Consider the following 5,223-nt stretch of genomic DNA (forward strand, 5'->3'; position numbering starts at 1 on the left):
TTGTCGGTCCCTTGATGCTCGTTATAACTTTGTCTGTAATTAGATGTTTTACATAATTATTCATTGTTTGTAGTAATCACTGATCACAAAAATTCCTTAAACAGTTGCGTAACTTCTAAAAAACAAGTATCACCCATGTAATCACAAGGTTTCATACTAATTTTTAAAATAACTGCAGTAAATATTTATTTTCATACCCACATTAAGTTCTTTAAGATGGGGTTTAAATATACGGCAACTAATGAAAAAGTAAACAGGCAAAAATCAACTGGGTAATCGAGTGAGCCAAATTTAATTGCATATTGGTAAATGAGCTTACATACAACTAACCTAATATTAGAATGGATAGTCACTGCCATCACAAAATACAACTTAATACTAAAGGTGAAGTTCATTATTTATTCTACTTGGGTAATAATAAAAAAAAAATTCACGTTCAGGTACATCCTAGTAATGGCAAAGGGTCAGTGTTTCACCCCATTTGTTCTCAAGTATACTGTTTTTGTAGGGTTTGTGCAGTAAAGCTCTCCATTTACAGGAGTTATGTTGGCAAAAATGTCTGGAGCTGCAAGGTAAAAGGAAAGTTAGTTTTTGGGCAGCGAAAGTTCATTGTGTACTGTTTTCTATACAAGTGTATGCTTGCAGACCAATTTACATGTTACATGGACTGAAAATTCCTACCCCCTCCAGCTGAGATCAGCAAGTTACAGCCCTGATTGAAGCCTTTAGGAATTCCAGTCTACAATGAAACTCAAATCCAGTCATTACTCTCCAAATGAGTAACAAGGTGGCAAAACACTAGTCCGAGGATGTTGGAAAATGGATGTTAGGTTTTTAGCTTGCAAATTATTTTGACCAGTGGCAAAGGCTGCTACTCCCCATATAACAATACAAATTAAAACAAGCAAATCAAATGCAGGTACCCACTTGGCTTGTTTTCAATCTTCCAGCTATAAACCTGCATTTTCTAATGGTAGGAATGGTTGTATGGACAGATGCTGATTGATTTCAGACAAAGGAAATGTTGTAAAAAAAAAAAAAAAAGACATAAAAACAATGTAACTGTGTATAAATTTGAGTAACTGCTATGCAGGCCCACCAGCCAATAAAAATTGCCTAGAAAATTCGTTGTTAGGTCGATCTAAGGAACAAATCAATAGCTACAAGATGATGCTCCCCATATAGGTGGTGCATGGAACTGACAACTGCTAAGCAAAGATAAGACTGAGTGACCGAGCACCTGATTCATGATGGGAAAAGTATAATCACAGTATAAATGGAAACAGTCAAAACTGCTGCTGGCCATCCAAGTCTCAAACCATAAATAACCAAAGTTTGAAAACCACAAGGTTCTCCTATATAAGGAATTTACGTATATCAACAATGAAGTTTTATTTCCTGCATACTGCCTTAACATGTACTTTAAACATCTGTATAATGTTTACTTTTCAGTTACATCCTCTAATTGGTATTATACACTCCTCAAAGCTCATGTTATGTTGGGCTTCAGCTGAATTTCATTTCCTTTTATAGGATTCAAACCAAGCAGTAGAAAGGAATTAACTATCAGCTACTCGAACATTCAAGGTACCAAAAGGTCATGCAATCAGTTATACAGAGAACAAAGATTAATCTTTCTGCCAACTGTGTGGGCTGTCAAGTTACACCCAACAATGTTCCGTAATCACAAATACAACCAAAAAGCTGCTGTTTTGAAACTTGCATTTAATTCTCATACGTAAGTTAGCCGTATTATATATATATATATATATAAAAATATTTTTTTAATACCAGATTTGATTTAAACAAAGCAGAAAAAAAAAAAAAAAAATCAGTTATTTAAATATTCACAAGTGCAGAGCACTAAAAAAAAAAAACCTTTAATTTTTTTTTAACTGAAAACATTACATCACATGAAAATATACAAAATAAATTAGAAAATCAGTTTGGTAATATTTAATTTAAAGCAAATGAAAAATCTTGCCAAAATTAAGTTACCCAAATGATAAAAAGCAAATGTCCAAAAGGTACAATCACAGCAAAGTGATGTAGTTCTAAACTGGCCAATATTTAAAAATTCCTTCAAGAATTAAGATTGTGTAACTATTTTAGCTCAAAGTTAACATTTTCAAATTTTACAAGAATTCAGGAGAGAAAAATTTTCAGAAAACAAAAATTCTCTTTGAAAATATTTCTGCAACTTTAAATCAAAAGTTTAGATGAAAAGAAATTAAAAATATCACAGAAAAGGAAAAGTTTATAAATTAAATAGTTCTGCTTTCATCTTTATAAATAGCATAACCATTCACATTTCCCTTATTGATAAGCAATATGAAATTTGAATTTCAGCAAGATCAGATAACTGATGTGGCTCTGGTGGTGAGAAATAACCAATTCAGAAGCTGAACGTAGTATAAAACATTCAGTAATTGCAAACACATTTTTCAGGTCAGATGAAAATTTGTAAGGCTACTGCTGACATTATCAGTACACTTTTGCATGTGTCATTTAAGTTCCAAGTTACATTAGGACTTGTAGATGCTACATGAAAAATAGCAAGAGCCTAGAGTGGTCATAAGTGCTGGATAACTTATGACTAAGCATACTTTTCTTTTTTACTACTGAAAGGATGATTTCTTATCCGAGCAATAGCAATTTACACGTGGATAATTAAAATGTTAATTCTGTACAAACTGATAAGTTTTATTACAGACGAAAATTGTTCTCCTTTAACTAGAAGCCTTCACACACTTGTTTATCTCTAATACCAAAGTAAATGCAGTATTGCTAACACAATTACATTTTACCAAATCAGTATGAAAACAATTCATCCCACATTTGGATAAAGATTCACACTAAAAGTGACATTAAATTTATGCTTAATTTGTGAACTTTTGTAAACAAATTACAATTATGAGTGCAAAATTAGTAACTATACCTTACACAATGCATTTGACTATTACCAAAACCTACAATGGATACAGTGTTACTGATTTCAACCTTGGGTGTTCATATTCAACTATGCAAATATAGTAGTTAAATGATTACTGACCACAGCCAGAATTTAACTGAAATTTTCAAACTCTGAGAACTTAAAACTCATGAATTTCAAACATTTGATACTTTTTTTTTTAATGTACAGAAGAAGGAACTCTATCAAGTTAAGATTATTCCATGACGGACATAGCAGTTAATAATCATGTTTTTAACAATGAAAACTGTAGCAAACCAGATATCCCACTGGAATAACTTAATTCCACTCCTGGATAGTTCTTCATTATTTAATATGTCCAAATAATCCACTACTTGGTTGTCAGTATATCATTTTTATGGCAAATTTTATTGTTACCACAATCACATCACTAATGTACACCTGTAATAAGACAGCTCATAAAGTGGATTTTTATTTAAGTATATATTTAAAAATAAAAACTTATAATCAATCTGTTTGCTATCTTACTTGACATTCCTTTACTGGCTAAAATTTTCATTGCTTGCTACTCAAATTAATTCAGTTGAAGGAGCAGGCATTAATATCTTAATTTAAGCCATAATCCAACAGTTGAACTGCATTCAGAAATGTAGGAGAAAGACTTGCTCTCAGTCTAAAGCATATAATTTTACTTAAAATTTAAAAAAATATCCACATAAATCTCATACCCAAGGGCATATATGTAGTACTTTCCCTTTACTCAAAATTGTGTATTTTGCCACTTTCTAAGTTGCAATTTATTCTTCACTGTTGCACATAGTTACTGATTGGTACTGTGTAAATTTTAGGTCTACAGGTCTTCTATAAAAAAGATCTTCCTCTGGGAGCCTTAGGTATACCTCCTATGCCCAGATAAGTCATGTTTATGACAGAAGAATTTACAATTCAAAATAATTCTTGGCTGGCATTAGAAAATGGGGAAAAAAAAAAAAAAAAAGACTCTGGATCCTATTATTAGGAAATCCATGAAGTTGTGTGGCAAATGAACTACCAGAAAGAAGAAAATATCTACTTTTAATGCATATTCTTTGGTTCTACACAGTGATGACAGTATTTAAAATATTACACATTTAGTAGTCACATTAACCACTTAAGAATCTTGCTTTAAAATTGGGCATATTAATCTAATTGATTTAAAAAGGACAACTGGAATTTGTATAAATTACTGTAAATTGCCACTCATGTCTCAAGGTTACTATTGAGAGTGCAGTTATACTATTTAAGAATATTTAAAAATATCATTAAAGGTCTCAAACTGAAAAGAACCCATCACCGGAAACCAATTTATTATTTATATTTTTCTCTTTCTCCCTCTTCACAAATACCATACCAAGCAAGCTACAGGCAGAGGAAAATATCCATCACCACTAGAGTATTTTGGGTTCCATATTCTAACTTCTGAAGGAATGATATTACACAGCAAAATTTTTGTTCTATGTATTATCCAGAGTTTCTCCAGTGCAAAACTGGCACATTCTATTGTCCATATCAGTTAAGATGTGGGTGCCTTCATCCAGTAGATATGACATACAAATATTAAACATCTGGAAGCACTATTCAAATCTGAATTCCTGTATATCAAATATATAAATAATTTAAAATAAAAATAAAATAGATGGTTATGTAGTCAAGGTACATTTAACTGGCCAAGGCAATAGGTTAAATATTTTAACACCATTAAAATATTTGACCTCTTGCCTCGGCCAGTTAATGAAAGTTTTGATAACCGAATTTACTGTGTCACCCCCCCCCCCCCCGTTTGTATATAGTACATACACAGCTGAAAAAGCATAATATATTGATGCTTTAACATTTTAAAAATGTTAATTTTGTACAGTAGTTTGAAGATAGTCCACATATATCGGCCTATATATTAGTTTGTTTTACTAATTGCCAATAAATACCTATCTTTAACATGCTGCTTCTTTTTCTTGTGCTATTTGTGAATTTAACTAGTAATTAGATTTTTGCTGATATTTATGTGAAAGGCATTTGGCCTATATGGAACTGATCAAACATCTACCCCAAACTTAAATTTTTAGGCTGATATTTTCACAATTGCCCTCATTTAATAGTTTCATAAAATGAAGAGTAATGTTATGATGTAAAAATCACACATACAAACCAAATGCAATTACAGCTAACATTATTATTTATATATAATATAATACAAAATACTCGTGTTAAACAGTGAATAAAACTTAGAATACTATAAAAGTGACTAAACAAAG

Source organism: Mastigoproctus giganteus, chromosome 1 (genome assembly GCF_048544385.1).
Source record: "Mastigoproctus giganteus isolate SK-2022 chromosome 1, ASM4854438v1, whole genome shotgun sequence".
Classification (NCBI taxonomy): Eukaryota; Metazoa; Arthropoda; class Arachnida; order Uropygi; family Thelyphonidae; genus Mastigoproctus; species Mastigoproctus giganteus.